Source organism: Lichenostomus cassidix, unplaced genomic scaffold (genome assembly GCF_008360975.1).
Source record: "Lichenostomus cassidix isolate B80296 unplaced genomic scaffold, HeHo_3.0 HiC_scaffold_43, whole genome shotgun sequence".
Lineage (NCBI taxonomy): Eukaryota > Metazoa > Chordata > Aves > Passeriformes > Meliphagidae > Lichenostomus > Lichenostomus cassidix.
The window spans coordinates 2,903,955-2,923,127 of NW_028147635.1; the positions used below are offsets into that span (position 1 = coordinate 2,903,955).

At 53.5% G+C, this 19,173-nt stretch overlaps 1 protein-coding gene and 1 pseudogene across 1 annotated transcript in view; both read left to right on the top strand.

Annotated features, from left to right (window-relative positions):
- Positions 1-4,492, top strand: part of LOC146421173 (serine/threonine-protein kinase pim-1-like) — an 8,557-nt pseudogene extending 4,065 nt beyond the window's left edge.
- LOC146421167 (uncharacterized) overlaps positions 1-19,173 on the top strand; it is a 230,781-nt gene that overhangs the window by 164,749 nt on the left and 46,859 nt on the right. The gene's annotated exons all lie outside the window — the stretch shown is intronic.

The following is a 19,173-nucleotide window of genomic DNA, read 5'->3' on the forward strand; positions in this document are numbered from 1 at the left end:
ACCAGTCCGGAGCTGTCCACCCTGGGGCCATCCCGTGCTCAGCAGAGCATCCTGTACTCTGTCAGCACTCTCTGCTCCTTCGGCAAGGATTTGGGAGTTCTGCCAGGCACAGACACTGAACCTCACCCCAAACTGCCCCGGTGCCATTGCTGTCCCCTCGGCGCTGGGCAGCTGCTGTCCCAGGGCAAGCAGGGACACAAAGGAAGCCAAGTGCAGCCCAGCTGCCCGCGCTGATCCAGACGAGCCCCAGGGACAAGGTCCTGCAGAGCCACACGGAGCCCTCGGCTCCTGGCTGGCAACGGCTTGTGTTGTGGCTGCCCCAGCGGCCAGAGCGAGTCCTGGAGCTCCCCCCGCTCCTGCAGCAGGACCCAGGTTCCACCTGCTCTGCCAGGCCCTGGCCAGGGGCCAGCAGATCCACTGGCTCCATGCAAAGGGGGAAGACAAGAAGAATGCATTGGATGCAGCCCCCAAGGACCTCGAGCAAGTCGTTCAGGAACATCCAGACCTTGAGCTGATGTTTGCAAAGCTGCAGCTGGCAGAGTTCTGTGGCACAGGAGACCCAGCACAGGAAGAGGAGACCTACAAGGAGCTGCAGGAGAAACACCCTGAGCCTTAAAGGCTGCTGCACTCTAAATCTCTGCTGGACAAAGTTCTTCCTCTCCAGGAAGGGATCCCGAGATGAGGCTAAAGCAAAGTTTGTGGCTGGTGACAAATTTCCAATTGCAGAGAAAGCAGAGGAGGGACTGCAGGTGGAGGCTGGGAGCCTGGGAAGGAGGAAGGGGTGGGGAAGGTGTTTTGTTAGGGCTTGTTTTAATTCTCCTCATACTGTGATTTGCTTAGAAATCAATTCCATTAATTTCCCTAGCTTGTGTCTGTTGTGCCCCTGACAGTGACCAGTGAGTGACCTCTCCCTGCCCTTATCCCAGCCCACGAGCCTTTCCTCCTGGGTTCTGTGTCCTGCACCTCTGAGGACAGTGACAAAATGGCTTTGGTGGCACCAGGCACCCGGCCAGGGCCAGCTCAGCCCAATAATCCCTGCAATTCATTCCCTCCAGGAAAGGTTCTTGAAAAGAGCGAACAGGACTGTGGAGAAGATTCCTGAAAAACTGAAACAGCTTTCAAGAAGTGAAAAGAAAAGGTAAAGAAACAATTCAAGATGTTTTCCTCTATTTATTTCTATGCTCCCCTTTTCCATGTTGCACTACTTCTCCATCCCATTAATTGCAAATGGATCTCACCTCGAAGATCTATGACTTAGCATGTTTTAGACTCTCTGAAATACCATGAGTTACACACAGTTTGTCTTTCCCCGTTCTGCTTGGAAAGCAATGCTGGAGACACAAGTGCAGTGCTTGGGTGAGGTATGAATTCTAGAGACAGGGAATGTGCTCCACTAGTGTTTGACCCTCAGCAGGGACAATGCACAGAGCAGCCAAGGGGATTGCTGTGCCACTGTGCAGCAGTCAAGCCTCTGGATGTGGGCTGAACACGGCAAAGTTCCCGTGTTTGGACAGACTCAGGGGCTGCCCCCGGGGGCGCGCGGGGCTCGGCCGTGGGGCGCGCGGGGGCGAGCGGGGAACGGACAAACGGCCACTCGGACAAACGGCCACTCGGACAAACGGCCACTCGGACAAACGGCCACTCGGACAAACGGCCACTCGGACTAACGGCCACTCGGACTAACGGCCACTCGGACTAACTGCCCCAGAGCTTCAGTTGCAGCAGCGGCAGCGGCAGCGGCGGCAGCGGCGGCAGCAGCGACTGAAGAGTTTTGAGGACCCCCTCCTTCCTTTTATCCTGCTCCTCCTCTCCCTCTCCCCCTGTCCCACAGCCTCTCCCAGTGTCCCTTTCCCTGTGTCCCCTCCTTTCTCGCTCTCCCTCTCCCCCTTCCAGCCCGGGCCATGCCCCAGTCTCGCCCCCGGCCCCGGGCGGGGCTGCCCCCTCCCCGCCCCTGGGCGTCCCGCCGCGCTCTCGCCTCTGCCCGGCTCTGCCGGGCCTGGCTGTGGCGCTGCTGGGCGGGCATCAGTGGCTGGGTCTGGGGCGGCATCGCCACCCTTTGGCTTCGTCTGTCCCGAGCCTGGCCCCGGCCCCGACGCAGGGTCCAGTGCCGACCCCGACCGCGGCCCCGGCCTCGACCCTGGCCCCAGCTTCGGCCCCAGCCCCGACCCTGGCCCCAGCTTCGGCCCCGGCCCCGACCCCAGCTCCGGCCCCGTTACCGGCTCCTCCCGGGGCCCAAGGACGACACACACGGCGCGGCCGCTCCTGCCGCCCGCGCTGCGCCTTCTCCGGCCCGAGCTCCGCAGCTCGGCAGTCCGGCCGCCGTCCCCGAGCCGCCCGTGCCCCGTTCAGAGGGGCATGCCCGGCCCGGGGCGGTGCAGAGGCGGTCGGGGGCCGTGTGTGGCCCCGGGCCGAGCGGTGACGGCCGCGTGTCGCCCGCAGGGAAGGCGCAGGAGGCCCTGCAGGAGCGGTACCGGCTGGGTGCGCTGCTGGGCACCGGCGGGTTCGGCAGCGTCTACGCGGGGACGCGGCTAGCGGACGGCGCCCCGGTGAGTGGCGGGGCTGGCGGCGGGCGGAGGAGGAGGAGGAGGAGGAGGAGGAGGAGGAGGGTGGAGCTCGGCAGGGCGGGCGGCGAGCTGAGCCCGCTGCTGTCTCTTGCTCGCAGGTGGCCATCAAATGTGTCTCGAGGGATCGCATCCATCATTGGGGCGAGTTGGTGAGTGAGCGGGGCCAGCGGCAGAACCCGGGCCGTGCCGGGCGGAGATAAGCCGGGGCCCGGCAGGGTGGGAGCTGCCAGGACGCCTCGAGGGAGGTAGAGCGGGCGTGGGGTGAGCGGGGGGCGCAGAGCATCCCGGGCTGGGTGAGGGGTCCCAGAGCCATGGCATGGCCTCAGCCCCACTGATGGCATCGTGTTCCTCCCGCAGCCCGATGGCACCCGTGCGCCCCTGGAGATCGTGCTGCTGCACAAGGTGTCCACTGGCTGTGCTGGTGTCATCCAGCTCCTGGAGTGGGTTGAGCTCCCCAGCGACTACCTGTTGGTGCTGGAGCGTCCGGAGCGCTGTCAGGACCTCTGGGATTTCCTGGCGGAGCGGAGGTTCCTGCCGGAGGAGGAGGCACGGGGGATGTTCCGGCAGGTGCTGGAGGCCGTGCAGCACTGCACCAGCTGCGGGGTGCTGCACAGGGACATCAAGCCCGAGAACATCCTGCTCGACCTGGACACCATGCAGCTGAAACTCATCGATTTTGGCTGTGGCACCTTCCTCCAAGACAGAGCCTACACCCAATTTGCAGGTGAGCCTTCCCAGGGGATGCTCCTGGGCATCTCATGGTCCAGCCTGGGTGTAGCACCGGGGCTTCTCCTGTAGCTGCCAGGCATGGGATTAACTCTTCAGGCAAGTTACTTTTGGGTGGGGGTCGAAGGGGGCAGCTTGCAGCCCTGTTGACCACCTTCACCACCCACTCTGCCCTTGGCTGGGCTGGGGCTGGGGCAGTCAGTCTGACAAAACCCCAATGAGTGTAGCAGTGAGGGGTGTCAGACTCCATGCCCCAGCCAGTTTGGTAGGCAGGCGAGGAAGGGCTTGGACTGCTCCACTCCCCTTGTTTGCCTTGGCTTGTAAGTGTTTTTCGGGGGCAATGCAGAGAGGGATGAGAGTGGTTTTTCCCACCTCTGGGAACGGTTTTATTTTGCGTGTCATGGTTGGATCTCCCCAGGGCTTCTGCTGCCTCATTCCAACACCAGTAGCTTCTTTTCCAACCCCAAGTTTGTACATGAGTCACAGGTGCTGGCGAGAGGGCAGCAGGTCACCCTGTGTGCCACTGGTGCAGCCCCTACATGCCCAGGGATGTGGGGTGAGGCTCTGGGAGCAGCAGCATCCCCTGATGAACTCCATCTGTATTCCACAGGAACCCTGTCCTACAGCCCACCAGAGTGGATCCACCTCAAATTCTACAACGGTGGGGCAGCAATGATCTGGACCCTGGGCCTCCTGCTGTACCAGCTGGTCGTCGGGAAGCACCCATTCAGGAGGGGCCAGGAGATCATCTGGGGGCGGATCTTGTTCCCACGACGGCTCTCTCAAGGTGGATCCTCATCTCTGTGGCACAGGGGGAATACCAGTGCTGGGAGAGAGCAGCAGGCTCATGAGCATCCTGCTCTGGCAGCTGCTGAGGAGGTGGCACATGTCCTGCTCTCCTGCTCTCCTCCAAAACAGAGAATGCCTGGGGAAGTTTAGGCACAGTTCTAGCACACCCAGGATGGCCTGGGCATGGGAACTGGGAGGGAAAAGTGGACAGGACCCTTCTCCAACTGACTGGCAGTTTCTGGTTTCTCTCCTCAGAGTGCCAAGATGTTATTAAGAGGTGTCTGTCCATGCAACCCATGGACAGGCCATCGCTGGAGGACCTCTTCAACGACCCTTGGATGCGAGATCTTCATCTGCCCTAGAAGATGGGAGAGATGCATGTGCACAGTTTGATCCAGGGGCCTGGCAGGTAACAGCTCCACACATCTTGTCCTGCTGCATTGTTGGCTGGGGCCCTGGGCAGAACACTGACAGCCTAGTGTGGCCCCCAGGGAAGGAGAAGGAGCCCCTGGAGATGCTGCACCAGGTGGAGCTGCAGCTGGAGACACCAGGAGGACTTCAAGGATGACAACCTCTACCTCGACCTGGCGACGTGCAAGCTGAAGATGATCAGCTTTGGCACTTTCTTCAAAGACACACTCCACACCTGATTTACAGGTGAGTTCAAAGCCAGGGGGATGCTCCCACATCTGTGCATTGCACAACCTGGCTGGGCGCCAAAAGTTTTCCCCTTTTGCTGGGCTGCATGCTACAACTTCTTCAGTCATCTGCCAAGCTGCTCTTTGGCTCTGGGCAGCTGCTGAGGAGGTGGATCTGCCATGGCTGGCTGGAGGCTGGGCACATGTCCTGCCCTCCTGCTCTCCTCCCAGAGGCAGCAATGATGGGGAGGTTTGGGCACAGCTCTGAGCTCAGCCAGCATGGCCTGGGCACTGCGGGCAGTTGGGACAAGGGGGACAGGAGCCTTCAGCTGATGGGTAGTTTCTGGTTTCTCTCCTTCCAGCAGGGCTCTGCGGATGCTGAGGCTGCTCTGGGCTCTGCCAGGGCTCTGCTGGGGCTCAGCCCTGAGCACGGCTGGGCCTGCTCTGCCCTCCCATTGCTCTGACAGCTCTGCATCAGACGAGCCTGTTCTGAGCACACCGACGGAGCTTTCTGCTTGTGCAGGTGAGTGAGACTCTCCTGCAGGCCCAGAGATTGCAGTGAGGGATACACATCCAATTGGCAAGAGCCCCAACACTCCACAGTCCCAGCTGAACACCTGTATGTCCACAGGATGTTTTGTCTGTCCCACTCTTGCTTCTTTTTGGGTTGGAATTGTGCAATTGCACTTTCTTCCTCCTCTAGAAGTGCCACGAGTGAGCCAAACCTGGCGAGTGGGCTGTTGTTCCTGAGGCAGTGCAGTCTGGAGTTGGTGAATGAAGAATTGCCCTTCTCCACTTCCAAACCAGAGCAAAAAGCTGTAAGTGGGAGTTTGCATCTTTAAGAAAGCACTGACAGTTTCAAAGGGAATGCACAGCTCGTTCACAGGGTGAGAAGGAAGGGCATCTTCTTAATGAGATGGGGATCAACAGAATCTGGATTCCCAGTCCTGCTCAGAGCTGGCAGGGCACAATCAATTTCTGATTGCTTCAACCACAATTTAAAATAACTTAATATTGGAAACAACCCCAGGATCTGTTAAAAAAGGCTGCTGAGAGTCAGTAAGATAGATCCATGCTGTTGGGACATTGACAAAATAAATAACTGACCTCTCTTTTACAGAAGATCGGTTACCTCTTAATCCAAAGTTACAGAAGATTTTACACTACACAGCTGAGTTTTGTTTTTATCTTTCGTATTTCATCTAGGTTTTTTTCTTTTCTCTTTTTCTTTTCTTAAACCAGAAAACATGTCCTAAAAAAGAAATGTCCTTTGCTCCTGGTTCTCGTGTGAAGCAGCTCCCTTCCCACTGGCCCCGGGGCTTGGGGCACTGTCAGCACCTGCTGCTTCAGCCACTGCTTCTGCTGGCATTGAGAGCAACAACTAAACTGTGACTGATCCTGAGGGAGCAGCAGCAGGGCCTGGAGCTGATCCCTGAGTCTGGGGCAGGGCTGGACAAATGACCCCACAGCAGCAGCAGCAGTAGCAGCAGCAAATGGAGCTGACTTTGAGCACAGCCCCTGCCACTCTTGCCTCCTGTTTGCAGTGGTGTCACAGCAGCCTGAGGCACCTGGGGGCCCTCAGTGCCAGCAGGGACTTGAGATGGCAGGCCCTGGGCTCCTGCAGATTGTGCAAGGAACGGAGCTGGGCACTCCCTGTCCATATGGAGCTTGCAGATGGAAAAGGCTGCTGTGCCCAGGCAGCTCCAAGGGCAGAGAAATGAGGCTCTCGAGCACTTGATCTGGGCCAGTTCCACAGTCCTGGGCAGCAGCCAGCGAGCAGAGGGGGAACAGAGGGCACAGCTAGAGGGACAAAAGCAGTCAAGTGCAGAGACTGGAGAGAGCCAGACCTGGCAGAAGGAACAGCTGCTTCCTTGCACTCTTGAAGAAAGCTCTTGGCTGTTTCAGAGCACTGAAAGGCGTGAAGGGCAGAGAGGAGGTGACACCAAGCAATGCTCCTGTTTTCACATCCTCCCCTCTCAGTGTCCCAGAAGGAATTAGATGAACTGTATTCTTCTCTCTGAGTCGTCTTGTTCAGCATGAGCAGCTTAGCACCAGGAGCTAAAGGGCCTGAAGCCTTAGGCCTCAAGAGCTGACCAAGAGGGAACTTTCTGAGCAAAGTAATGCTGCTAACATGGACCAGGCTGAATGGAGCAGATTCCTGGAGTTCTAGAATCCTTTCTGTTGGAAAAGACCTCTGAGCTCATCAAGCCCAGCCGTTCACCCAGCACTGTCAGCCCAGCACTAAACCACATCCCTGAAGTGCCAAGGCCTGAGCAAGAGGCCTGACTGAGGCCTGAACAACAGGCCCTGAGCCAAAGGTGACCTCTTGATGAACCTTCCAACAAAAGGTTATTCTTGTATCCACTCATTAACAAAATATTCATGATCATTAGCATTGTGATAGATGTATCCACTAATTAGTGAAACATGTATTGACTTTTCTGTATCTAAAAGCTAAACAAGGCCATGAAATCCAACATCTGGCCTGGTTTGGGGTTGTATGGTCAAAGTCAACTCCCTTGGTTCCTCCTTGAGCCCTGGCCAGGCTTTGGGAGAATCCAAGAGAAGAATGAATCCAGATGTTCCTGCACTGGAAATGCTGTCAGTTTGTTTGTTCAGCACTCTCCAAGCTGGGCTCTCTCCCAGCGAGGTTGGAAGCCTCACCTGTGGGTGGACACAGCTGCAGGAATTCCCAGTGTCCAGAGGGGCTCTGCAGTCCTTGGCTGTGACAGCTTCCCCAGCTGATGTGTGGGGCTGGGTGATGGTAAAGTCTGAGGGTAACTGGTGATGGATCTTTCTAAATCCCTTCAGGCAATCTTTGGTAGTGCTGACTGGGTGCTTTGTCCATCTTATCCTTTTGTAATTCTTTGCAAATGATTCTGTGCATTGCTGAGCTTCTCCTTTTGTAATTCTTTGCAGTTTTGTGTTATAATAAATTACACTGTTCCGTGAGTTGGTGTCTCTGTCTTTGGTACTGACACTGCCCAGCAGCAAAACAGACACTGAGGGCCCCATAGAACCAAAGGGGCATTGTGACACTGCAGGGCCGCGTGTAACCCAGGGGAGCATGGTGACACTGTGGGGCTTAAAGGAACCAAGGTGCCATTGTGACACTGTGGGGCTCCATGAAGATAAGGAGACCATTGTGACATTGCAAGGCCTCATGAACCAAGGGGCCATTGTGACATCATGGGGCTCTAACCAGCCAAGGGCCACTGTGACACTGTGGAGCACCATGGAACCAAGGAGAGTTTTGTGACATTTTGGGGCTTCATGCAACCAAGGGTCCATTGTGATACTGCAGAAGCAAGGAGACCTTTCTGGGGTTCTTCAGGGCCCCATAGAAACAAGGGCCATTGTGACACTGTGGGGCATCATGGAACCAAGGGGCCATTGTGACACTGCAGGGCCTTCAGGAACCACGGAGACCATTTGGACACTTCAGAGCCTCGTGGAATTGAGGGGACATTGTGACACTCTGGGGGCCCATGGAATAAGGGAGATCATTGTGACACTCTGGGGCTCCATGGAACCATTCTGACACTGCCTGGACTTGTATAACCAAGAGTCCATTGTTTTCCTCTCCCTGGCACTGCCCAGTCCAGCCTCTCCCTACCTCTGCCCCAGCCCAGCAGAGCAGCCCAGTCCTATCTGGCCCTGCAGCAAGAATGGGAAGCAATGGAGGTCAGGGACAGTGACTCTGTGTCTGGAATGCTCAGGAGATCCTCAGCTCTGGCATCTCCTGCAGCCCCAGGACAGCCCCACTGCCCAGGACAGCAGCAGAGAGTTTGCCCCGGGGCTCCTCAGGCAGCTCCTGCTGCCCCAGCTCTTGCCAGGACTCCTGTGCACACACACAAGGGCTCCTGCTCTTCTCCTGGCCCATCCCAGCTGCCCACAGAGCCTTTCCCAGGGGATCACAGCTGTGCTGGCCTGAGCAGCCATTGCTGCAGCCCCTGCCCTGCTCCCCACAGCCCCACAGAGCTGGGGGTGCTGCTCTGCAGAGCATGGGGGCTGTGCTGCCCGGGGCCATGAGCTGCCTCTGCTGGGCTCTGCTGCTCCAGCTGGGACACACAGGCAGCTGATGGTGCTCCCTGCACTCAGCCCTCCCACACGAGCTCTGCTGGGGCCATGGAGGCTGCTCAGAGCTGCCTGCCTTGTTCCAGGCCTGCCAGATGGCCTTGGGGCTGCCCTGGATCCTCCTCTGGAAGTTCCCTGAGGCTCAGAGGAGGCACTGCCCACACTGCTTTCCCTGTCCCTGTTGTGTCCCCAGGGGCTGCAGAGCTCTCATGGGTCACAGCAGACATTCAGTCCTTTATCTCTGGGTGACTCTGATGCCTGGAACAGGCTACATGAAAACAGATGCCAAAACAATTAGGTGTATTAAAAGCAGACAAATTTATTCAAGGCCTTCAAGGTACGTTCAGGCAAGCAAAGTCTCCCTCAGGGACTACACCCAAAATAGATACCAGATCACAAGCTCTTTATCTTTTTTAAGTTTTGTCTTATTAGCATATTGGTCCCTAATTCTCTAATCACACCTTCAGGCGATGATATTGACCACCCCAGGCCCTGCTCCCCCCTTTCCACTGTTGTTCAGATATTTTCTGGCCCTAGGGTAATTAATATGTCCTTGAATCTCTATCCAGAGAGCTTTGTTTTGGTTAAACGTGTTGGGAACAGAAGTTTTCTGCATTCTGTGAGAACAGAGAACTACACCAATTTACAGACACATGAAGAAAAAAAAACCCCAAAATTATTAAGGCATCATTGTGATCCCAGGGATATCCCAGACCATGTCACTTCATGCTCAGGATATGCAGTGGGGCGAAGAAGGAGGAAGGGGGACGTTTGGAGGGATGACTTTTGTCTTCCCAAGTCACTGTTCTGTGGGATGGAGCCCTGCTCTCCTGGAGGTGCTGAACAGCTGCCCAGCCCTGGGAAGGGCTGAAGGAATTCCTTCTTTTGCTTTGCTCATGTGGTGCCTTTTGCTTTATCTGTTAAAGTGCCTTGATCTCAACCCACTCCAGTTTTTACCCTCCCAACTCTCTCCCTGATCCCACTGGTGGGGAGTGCCCGAGGGGCTGTGAGGTGCTGCCTGGGTTGAGCCAAGACACCAATTGTCTGTGCTTTGCTTTGCAATATTTCAGAGCCAAGTGTGTGTTTTATTCACCTCAAGGAGTGTAACAAAAATTTCCCAATAGCTTCTAAGAGATAGAAATGCCAAACATATTTAAAGGGTTTATGGATAACTTAAAAAAACATGCATGACAATGAGCCTGGAAATCACAGTTGTTTATTTACTCAATGCTTAATGGGTACTCAATTTACTTAGGCATTCACTCAGTGCTTAAGAGAGCTCTTGTGATTTACTGTGAAGAAATATTCAGGGATCCCTTAGAGAGCTCTGTTCTTCCTAATTTGCTTCACTGGGTTCTTCTTCTACTTTTACATATTTATAATTTGAAAATTGTAAAATATATCTTGTCTTTTGGAGAGGTAAATCCAACTCGTTTTCCATTCTGACTTTCAAGAAATTTCAGTGTCAGAGTTTGTGAATGACAGGAAATTCACTGTCATTCAAATATCCTGAAGAATTAATTGTTAAATTAATATTGGAGAGTGCCACATGCAGCCTCATTCAGAGTCATCATTGGTAGATGGCACACATTAAATCCTTATATTGAAAGATTTTAAGATCCCACTATTACATTTTAGAGGAATCTCCTGTTCCAGAATCATGACAAAATTCTGTTAGATGTAAACACATCAAATGTTGTCCTTTGGATCTCTAAGCAGGATGGACTTGCTCTCTCCATGCTGATGTGAAATGTTTCAGAGTAGTTTGTAGAACCAGAGAATTATGGAACCCCACAACGGTTTGGGTTGGGAGGGACCTTGAAGCCCCATCCAGTGCCACCCTCTGCCACGGGCAGGGACACCTTCCACTATCCCAGGCTGCTCCAAGCCCCAGTGTCCAACCTGGCCTTGGACACTTGCAGGGATCCAGGGGCAGCCACAGCTTCTCTGGGCACCCTGTGCCAGGGCCTCCCCACCCTCCCAGGGAACAAGTCCTTCCCAAGAGCCCATCCAAGCCCTCCGAAATGGGAGTATTCACCATCACTTCCTCTTGCAATTTCCCAGTTTCAAATGGAGCTGTGTGAACGTTTCAGCCATTTTAGAAATTGTATTCCAACAGCTCATCTCTGGAGTTCTTTCCTTTGCCTCCTGAACCGTGGGAGTTCTCCTCTGTTTTATTCTGCATTCTAAAGGGGCAAATGATGGAATTCTCATCTCTGCTGGAATGAAAACCATTTTCCCAATGAGCCCAGTATTTGCACACCACAATTCTAGACCATAACCTTGGTCTTGCACATGTTCCATGTTCCATGTTCCATGTTCCATGTTCCATGTTCCATGTTCCATGTTCCATGTGCAAGAGCCTCTGCATTTTTCAGTGGGGCCTCTATCCTGATTTTAGAAAAAAATTCTATGCTGACTGTGCTATTATCAGAGTTAATAGACTCCAGAAAATGATTTTTGTACAGAAAAAAGATTTTTTTAATGGTTTCTACAAGTATTTCTACCTTGTAATTATTTACAAACAAATTTCAGCCTGCAGCAATGCCTTCTACAACTTTACAGCTGTGCATGATGTGCAAACACAGTTTTTTAAAGCTGTGGCACATGCACTGATTGCTTTTGCAGTCCCTGATGTGTCCCTGCGAGAGGCTGTGTGACAGCTCTGTCACCGCCCTCTTTGCACACTGCTGTCCCAGCCGGTTCCAGCCGGTTTGCAGCTGGTTCTGAGCCCCCCTAGCCCGCCGCTGTCCTGGGGCTGCTGGGGAGTGGCCCGTGGGGACAGCAGCGCCTTGCAGGCTCCTTTGTGACGTGTGGCTGCGTGTGCCCAGAGCCCATTGTGACACCTGGGGACACGGCGTGAGCGGGAGGCTATAAAAGGGCACCAAATGGCTGGGGGTGCTCACTGCCAGGGGAGCAGCTCCGTCTGGAGACAGCATCTCCCCGGGCTAGGGTAGCATCGGAGCGACTCCAAGATGTCCACGGACAAGGAGATGAGCAGCGACGTGCAGCCCAAGAAGAAGTGGCTGATGTTTGTCAGAAGGCAGAAGGTGAGGGATGGGCTAGCAGGCAGCTGCCTCGGGGCTCGGGGCGGGCTTGCGGGCACGGAGGGAGCTGCTGTGCCAGGGGGGCCGTTTGCACCGCAGAGGGCCAGCTGATCCTCATCCTTCTCCTGCTCCGTGCAGCTGTCCAACTGCGAGTCACGGGCAGCCCCGCAGGAAGCTGAGGAGCACCGTGACTCCTGTGCTGCCTCTGTGGCGCAGGCGGCAGCAGCAGAGAGCCGGGCAGCCCCGCACAGCCCCAGGGGCCGCGGCCAGGCTCTGCTGCGCTCGCTGCGGCGCGGCTCCCGTGCCATCCTGAGCGGGATGGCGGCTGTGATCCGGCGACGCGGCCAGCAGCCGGGGACACGGCGGCCCTCGCATCAGGGCACGGGGACAGGGACGGCAGCAGCAGCCCCCGCACTGGGGCCGGAGAGCCGGGCAGCTGCCCCGCACAGCCCCTGCTGCCCACCCAGCCCGGAGCCCGGCCAGCTGGAAGCTCTGGGTGGGCAGGGGGCAGGGGCAGCAGCGGGGGCTGTGCTGACAGAACCAGGGATTGATGAGAAGTCCTGCGTCATCCTGGATGAAGAGTGGGAAGTGGAGAGCCTGCAAGAGCTGTCTGAAGAGGAACAGGACATAGACCCAAGCTGGAGAAGTGGAGAAAAGAGACCTCCTTTGAGGCCAAGAGAGGCATGGGCAGAGCACGGGAAGCTTCAGCTGTGCACAGCCACAGGCCAAGGCCCAGCTCTGCCCAGCAGAGCCCCTCACAGCGGGGAAAAGACCTCAACCCCAGACTTGATTCAGGAGCTCTGCCCCCCCAGGCCCTCGCCCAGCCAGCTGGAAGGTCTCGGACAGTGGGCTGGGTCAGCAGCAGGGACAGTCCTGGAGGAGCTACAGAGCAAGGACAGGGGCTGCTCCAGGGATCTCCAAGGTGCCAGTAGTGTGGAGGAAGGCATCCCAGTGACCTCTTCACATGACCCCAAACCACTGGAACATTGCAGTGGCTCAGGACGACTCCTAGAGCTTTCTTCCCTAAATGCAGATCAGTCAGTGTCCAGTGGGGAAGAGAGCAGTGACCAGGAGTCGTCACAGGAGAACAAGAACAAAATCAGTGTCTACCATATATGGGTCAAGCCCTTCTACCCAGCGCTCATGTTTGACCCCTTTGAGCTGCTGGCAGAAGAGGCAGACGCTGACCTGCCCAGCTCACCTCGTGCCCAGGCAGCTCATGGGGACACCCAGCCAGAAGCTGCTGCTCTGGGCAGAGCTCCTGAGGATGAGGAGCACCAGGTGCATCCCACTGCCAAGGCACGAGAGGTGGCAAAGACAGCAGCTTCTGCTGCCTCTGTGGCGCAGGCGGCAGCAGCAGAGAGCCGGGCAGCCCCGCACAGCCCCAGGGGCCGCGGCCAGGCTCTGCTGCGCTCGCTGCGGCGCGGCTCCCGTGCCATCCTGAGCGGGATGGCGGCTGTGATCCGGCGACGCGGCCAGCAGCCGGGGACACGGCGGCCCCCGCATCAGGGCACGGGGACAGGGACGGCAGCAGCAGCCCCCGCACTGGGGCCGGAGAGCCGGGCAGCTGCCCCGCACAGCCCCTGCTGCCCCCCAGCCGGGAGCCCGGCCAGCTGGAAGCTCTGGGTGGGCAGGGGGCAGGGGCAGCAGCAGGGGCTGTGCTGACAGAACCAGAGACTGAGGAAAACGCCTGTGTCATCCTGGAGGAAGACTGTCAAGGGGAACATGAATGACACCCAAGCTGAAGAAGTGGAGAAGAGAGGCCTCCTGTGAGGCCCTGCCAGGCCTGGGCAGAGCACAGGAAACTTCATCCATGGCCAGCCACAGGCCAAGGCCCAGCTCTGCCCATCAGAGCCCCTCACAGTGGGGAAGAGGCCTCAACTCCATACCCAGTTATGCACCAGTGCCCCCAAGCCCCTTGCCCAGCCAGCTGGAAGATCTCGGTGGGCAGGGGGCAGGGGCAGAGCCATGCCTGTCAGAGGCACCAACCACAGAGGGATCCAGCTCTGAGGAGCTCAGGTCTGTGTGCAGTTTGCCAGGGCTGTCCACAGAGTGGGCAGAGATCACACACCTGAGCTGGAGCACTGAGGAGGAGAGAGCCTCAGGGTCCCTCCCAGGTGAGGCATGGCCTGAAGATGCAGAGCTGAGCAGCAGGCCTGGGGAAGAGAATGGCTCAGGCTCCTTGCCATGTTGGTCGTGGGCTGAAGACACAGCTGAGCTGGAGCAGTGAGGCAGAGATTGGCTCAGGGTCTCTCCCATTAGAGGCCTGGGCCGAAGACAGAGACCTGAGTGGGAACGCTGACGAGGACAGTGGCTCTGTGTCCCTCCCAAGTGACTTGTGGCCGGAATGCAGCCACCCAGCCTGGAGGATAGAGGATGACAGACAGTGCCTCAGGGTCCCTCCTATGGGACATTCCAGATGGCACTTGGGAACAGCAATTCCTAGAGTGGCACAGGTGGTTGAGCATCTGCAAGGCCTGCGCTCAGCTGTGGCTGTGGCTGTCCCCGAGTGGCAGCTGTCCCACTTCAGGAGGGTGCTCAGGGCATTTGGGAGCCTCAGACACCTCATTCCAGTGCTCCAGTCAGAGGAGCCATCCCACCATGGCTCCGTGGGAATGCCAATGGTGTAACACCCATGGAGGCATGAGCACTGGAATGAGCTCTGGAACGCTCTGTCCTTGCTCTCCTTTGCTCCATGTGTGTTTGTGCACAGCCCCTGAGCCAGGCCCTGCAGGAAGTGGATGTGTTGGCTGGAGGATCTGCAGTGCCTTTGCATTGTCCCAGGCATCCCTCACAGCTCTTGGCATGCAACTGGCAGGCTTGGGATGGAGAGGTTCCCTTCCCCAAAAAATCTGGTTCAAAGGCACTTTCACCACTCTGGCAAGGCCCCAAAGAAAGAACCTGCTTCTCCTTCTTTGTGACATGGAGGTGACCAGGAAACAAGACGGGCCAAAACAAGTGCCAAAGCAAGTCAGGGTTCTGGTCTGAGTAACCAAACCCTGACATTGGCAGTGACATTTTCAATGAACTGGACAAGACCATTGAAGGCACCCTCAGTCATTCTGCAGATGCCACCAAGTTGGGTGGCAATGTCCATCTGCTGCAGGGCCAGGAGGCTCAAGACTGAGGTGCCATTGTACTTGCTGCCTCAAGAATTTGAGGAGCAAAAGTAAGAGAATTTATTAGAATTAAATTCTGTAGGTTAAAATATGGCTAGATGTTAGTAGAGCTCTTTTCTAGAATTAAGGATAATTGGATAAAGACCCTCTCATGCCCTCTTTTCCTGTTTAATTAAGAAACAAAAAAATTAATAATTATTAATAAAAATTAATATTTAGCTAGCTAACTAAATTCATTAAAATTCAACCCTAATAATTAATTAATGAAATTAATTAATTAAACAAGGTAAAGAGTTCCGAAGATTTAAACTAGACATTAGTTGGGAAAGAAAACTTCTAGGGAGCTCTTTTTTTATGATAGATAATATTATTTAGCATTTGGCCTGGAATATGTTCCTCTGGAATATGTTCCTCATGCAGTTGAGCTGTAGCTCTTGCTCAGTTAGAACAGGTTCCAAAAGATGCTTTCATTGAAATAAAATGATGGAATTGACAAATCAGAAGAGTTTGTTGTTTTCATTGTGCTGTAGTCATTGATTTGGGGGAAACTGCTGAAGGCCGAAGCCTTTTGGTCTCTGGGGCGTTGCAGTGTGTGCTGTGTGGGGCAGAGGAGAAAGGCGCTGCCTGGGGTGGGAGGGATGCAGGGACACCAAGTGCTTGTGACTTGTGCCACAAGGCCTTGGTCTGATGCAAAAGCTCCTTTTCTTGCATCCACTTCTCCTCCTAGAGAGCTGCCCTGATGCAGAGATCATTCTGTAGGATCTCTGCAGGGAGGAGAGCTCTCAGCCATGCCAAGGAGATTTTCCAGAACTCTCTGTTCTGCAGGCCAGCAGCTGCCAGGCTGTTTTGTGGAACTCATTGTGAGGCACACAGGGATTTTCCTGCCAGGACATTGGATCCCACTGGCTGTGTCAGGTGCATGCAGAGGAGCTGCAGCACTCAAACGCATTTGCAAATGCAGCTCTTGCAGCCTGGCTGAAAATCTCCTGAGACAAGGAGCCTGAGAGGACACGTGCTTGGCCACACACATTGTGCAGCTGAAAGCTCCAGGATGCCACAATGTGCCACGCTGGACACTGCCTCACTGGTGACAAGGGGGGAACCAGGGTGTGGTGAGCAACATGACTCACTCCCCGGCTTGTGAAGAACAACTATTTACTAATTAACAGCCAAGAAAATGGAAGCTCACTATTTCTCGTGCCAAGGCAGAGGAAACAGCACACTCGATGCTGGGCGCTCTCCCTCGCACATCCCAAAGGGCAGAGGACCAGGTGCAAAGCACTGGGTCACTCTTATACCCTCGCTTATTACACCCCATTGGTCCATTTGGGATCCTTCGTCTCATTGGCTCATTTGTCCAAATGTGATTGGCTCGTTTCTCTGGTGGCTCCTGTCCAATCACGGTCTAGGTCTCTCCTGGTTGGTTCTCGTCTGGTCCAATCCGCGTTCTTGATGACATCACCCTCTTCTGGTGGGATATTCTAGAAACATCTTCCTTTATATGGGTGCTTTCATGCACATTCATTTAATGGGTGTGTTTAAATGTTACACTTAGTACAGCATCGTGCCGCCTACTAACTCCAACATAAGTAATATAAGGAACTTAACCTTATAATTAACTTTATGAACTCATTAACATATTACTAACTCATGGGTATAATTAACTTCAGTGAACTTAAACTCATTTATAGCAGTCCCCCCTCTCATCCTTTGATCAGGCTTTTGCCTGCATCAAGGAAAAGTCACACCAGATGATGAGCCCTTAGTCCCCATACAAACTTCTCAGTTTCTGGTATTTTTCATCTATTTCTTTAGCAGTTTCATTGATTCCCTCTTCCCAATTCTCTTTCATTACCATCAATTTTTCTTGGGTCATCTTTTCTAGGGTGTTTTGGGTAATACTTGTTATCATCCATATCATACAGGGGATTACACACAGGAGAAAAATAATACTTGTTAAAGCATGCAGACCAATAAACACTGTTCTTTTTATCCACCCCCCATTAAAGAAATTTTCCCACCAATTTGCTTTAAAAAGGGGCATCCACCTTTGGATGGGCACATGTGCTAGTTGGCAGATGTTATGAGTGATATTCTTAATAATTTCCCCATGGTCATCAATGTCCATGCAACATTCGGGTGAGTTAAATTTTCCACACACTCCACCCTCTTCTGCCAGGAGGTAATCTAGGGCTAGTCTATTCTGATATATCGCCATCCTCATTTGGTTTTGCTGTGCTGTTATAAGGTCTATTGCCAGGGTGGTTTGATTTGTTATGATTTTGAGGACTGCTGGTAATCTGATAATGCGGTTCAACATATAAATAGGGGTTCTATACCCCCAAGAACCATCTTGGGCCCAAGTGGCCCATAAGTACTGATGATTCTGTCCTCTTCTGAGTTCCCCCTATTAAATCTCTTTTTTGTCATTGTAGTTCATCATAAAGTGGGACTCCCAACTCTCGTCCTAGGATCCAGGGTAATAGAAAGAAAGAAGGTCTAATCACTCCTAATGCACAACTTCCTGACCAATTTTGAGGTAAGGTAGCAGAAGGAGTATCCCCAGGTAACCAGAATAAACCTTTTGGAGCTTCTCAAAAGTTGTAATCTTCCCTTTTTATCTCTTCCCAAAATTTTGAAATTCCTGGGACATCTAGGAATGGATTTACTTATTTTGTGATACATTCATACAATCCTTTGTGATTTATGTACACACACCCCATCTTTCCTCCTTCTCTAGACCAGTACAGGTTAGGGGCTTTCGGTATCCACCGGGTATGGCTGCCATCTGTAACTAGGTAACATTTGCACGATAATTTTCCTACCTCTGTGCCATGCTTTGGTCCTTTTCTCCATACCAATTTTCTCCAATACCTTTTCTCTTTACCAATGGTTTTGGCTCATAATTTCCATTGTCCCCATCAACTTCTTGCAGCTAATACATCTCCTTTCATTTTCATCCGCTTTAACACATCTCAGGCCCTTAAACTTATACCCTCCCATGGCCACATTTCAGTCATCTTGGTACCTCCACAAATCCAGCAATTGGACACATTAAACTCTTTGCTTATTCTCTCTACCATGTCCAGAAATAGATTTTTCCCATATGGTATCATGCCTTCTTCTTCAACATCCCACACTCCTTTTTTTAGCTCTTTCTATGTGATTCAGTCTTCCACATTTCTACTTTTTTTCAAGCCTCCCTCCGGATCATGCTCGAAACAAATCCATTCTTCTTTTACAGGGCATTCTCCACCCAATTTTTGTTTGCAATTCCCTGTGTTTTCGGTTAGCCAATATGTTTTCCCTTCTTCTTCTCAAGTTCATAATTCAGGAAGATTGATACACTCGGTGTTCAGATATGTATGTATCCTTACAAGTGACTTTGTAACATGCCCTGCATACAAGGGATAATAGCACTTGTCACAGCTTCCCAGGAGGTGGATACTCAATACCCAAGCTAGCCACAGGGGTCTGGCACAGGATATCCTCCCAGCCCTCACACCTATGGGGGCTCCTCCCAAGGTGGGGATAGTTCATCTGGCAAAGGCAGAGCCTGACCCAGTCTTGACCCCTCCGTGCTTTCTCTTTACCTGGGTGTGGTATCTTCCTTCAGGACTCATCTTCTCCTTTTCCTGAAACCAGGTTCTTCACAATTGTTTAGGGTCTAATTGTCCAGATACCTGGGGAATGCTCCACACTTTTCACTTTTGGTGGCACTTAAGAAAAACACCAGAACCGTGAAATTATTATAATTAACAAGATAAACTGGGAACTTTGGAACAATTGACTCAACTCATAGTGGTTAATTCTTATTAACAGTTAATTCTTATTAAGCAGTTTTTAAGCATAGAAACTTGATATAGGTCAGTGGTGGTCACAGGGTGGTCAATTCCTTAGGTCTTTTCTGCAGGGTCAGCTTCAGACCTCCTGTCTGTCCAGTGACTGACCACTCAGTGGGAGCTGGAACTGGCCTTTCACTCGGGTGATGTGACTCCAACCCCTCTCTTTGGTTCGGACTGTGGTGTTTGTCATAGGAACCTGAAAAGGACCTTTATCTTTAGTAGTTAGCGGTGTATCCCTCCAGACTTTGATTAAAACCCAGTCACCCGGCTCGATTTTATGGATCTTAAAGTCTATGGGAGTAGTTTGGGGCAGATATCCTCACTTCATTAGATCTTCCAGAGTGATGGCAATTGCATGAATATAATTA